The sequence below is a fragment of the Mandrillus leucophaeus genome, unplaced genomic scaffold (genome assembly GCF_000951045.1).
Source record: "Mandrillus leucophaeus isolate KB7577 unplaced genomic scaffold, Mleu.le_1.0 Scaffold651, whole genome shotgun sequence".
Taxonomy (NCBI): Eukaryota; Metazoa; Chordata; class Mammalia; order Primates; family Cercopithecidae; genus Mandrillus; species Mandrillus leucophaeus.
The window spans coordinates 403,777-405,435 of record NW_012107042.1 but is presented as its reverse complement, the minus strand read 5'-3'; the positions used below and the strand labels follow the sequence as shown (position 1 = coordinate 405,435).

General features: G+C 41.8%; 1 protein-coding gene across 3 annotated transcripts in view; it reads left to right on the top strand.

Moving 5' to 3' along the window:
• DHRS7B (dehydrogenase/reductase (SDR family) member 7B) overlaps nucleotides 1-1,659 on the top strand; it is a 98,687-nt gene that overhangs the window by 88,246 nt on the left and 8,782 nt on the right. The window lies entirely within an intron of this gene.

The window sequence follows — 1,659 nt, the reverse complement described above, 5'->3', positions numbered from 1 at the left end:
ATTTGAGTTAATTTTTATAAATGGTATTAGGTAAGAGTCCAGTTTCATTCTTTTGCATGTGGTTATCTACTTTTCCCAGCACCATTTGTTGAAGACCGTCTTTCCTCATTGAATGGGCATCCTTACAAAAATCAATTGATTACATATTTGAAGTGTATATTTCTCGGTTCCTTGTTCTATTCAGTCAGTCTATATGTCTGTCTTATGTCATACCATACGGGTTTTTCTCCCCCTTAGGGGGAGGGATGGAGCATGAGGGTAGGAAGGGGGAGGCAAGGGGGAGGAGGAGGGGAAGGACCCATACTGTTTTAATTGCTGTAGCTTTGTACAACTTTTGGAGTGAGGAAGTGTGAGTCCTCCAGCTGTCCTTTTTCAGGAGTGTTTTGGCTATTCAGGGCCCATTGTCATCCCATATGAATTTTAGGATTATTTTTTTCTATTTCTGCAAAAACCGCCAGTGGGATTTTGACAGGAATAACATCGAGTCTATTGATCACTTTGGGTAGTACTCTCACATTAACAACACGGTCTTCCAATCCATGAATGTAGGATGTCTTTCTGTGAACTTATGTCTTCTTTAATTTCTGTCAGCAGTGTTTTACAGTCTTCAGTGTACAGTCTTTCACCTCCTTAGATTATTGCCAAGTGTTTATCTTAGTCTGTTTTATGCTGCTGTAACAATAGCAGAGACTGGGTGGTTTTTCTTTTTATTTTATTATTATTTTTAGAGACATAGTCGTGCTCTGTCATCTAGGCTAGAGTTCACGAGTGCAATCATGGCTCACTGCAGCCTGAAAATCCCAGACTCAAGCAGTCCTCTGCCTCAGCCTCCTGAGTAGCTGGGACTACAGGCACACGCCACTGTACAGGGTTAATTTTTTCATTTTTTGTAGGGACAGGGTCCTGCTATGTTACCCAGGCTGCTCTCGAACTCCAGGCCTCAACTGATCTGCCCACTTTGCCCTCCCAAAGTGCCAGGATTATAGGCGTGAGCCACTGCGCCTAACCAGACTGAGTAATTTTTAAAGAAATCTAGTTTTCAAAGTCTGGAGACAGAGAAATCCAAGTTTGAGGAGCCGGCATCTGGCAAGGGTCTGGTGTCTGGCAGGGGCCTTCTTGCCACGTCATAACATGTAGGAAGGCATCACGTGGGCGAGAAAGAGGGAAAAGGGCTGAATTTATCCTTTGAGAAGGAAGCTCCCACAATAACAGCATTAATCCATTCATGAAGTTCCCAGCTCTCAACACTGTTGCATTGGGGATTAAGTTTCTAACACACGGGTTTTGGGAGACACATTCAAACCATAGCATATTTAATTTTTTAAACTGCTATTGTAAATAGAATTGCTTTCCTGATTCCCTTTTCAGATTATTCATTGTTTGTATATAGAAACACAGCTGATTTTTGGATGTTGCTCTTGTACCTTGCCACTTTGCTCGATTTGGTAATTAACTCTTACTAGCTTTTTGTGGATGTATTGGAATTTCCTGTATATAGAATCATGCCATCTGCAAACAGAGATAGTTTTCTTTTTCCTTTCCAAATTGGGTCGTTTTTTCTTGTCTAATTGTTCTGGTTAGCACTTCCAGTACGGTGTTGAGTAGCCGTTGCGAAAGCAGGCATCCTATCTTGTTCCTGATCTTAGAGGAAGGCTTTCC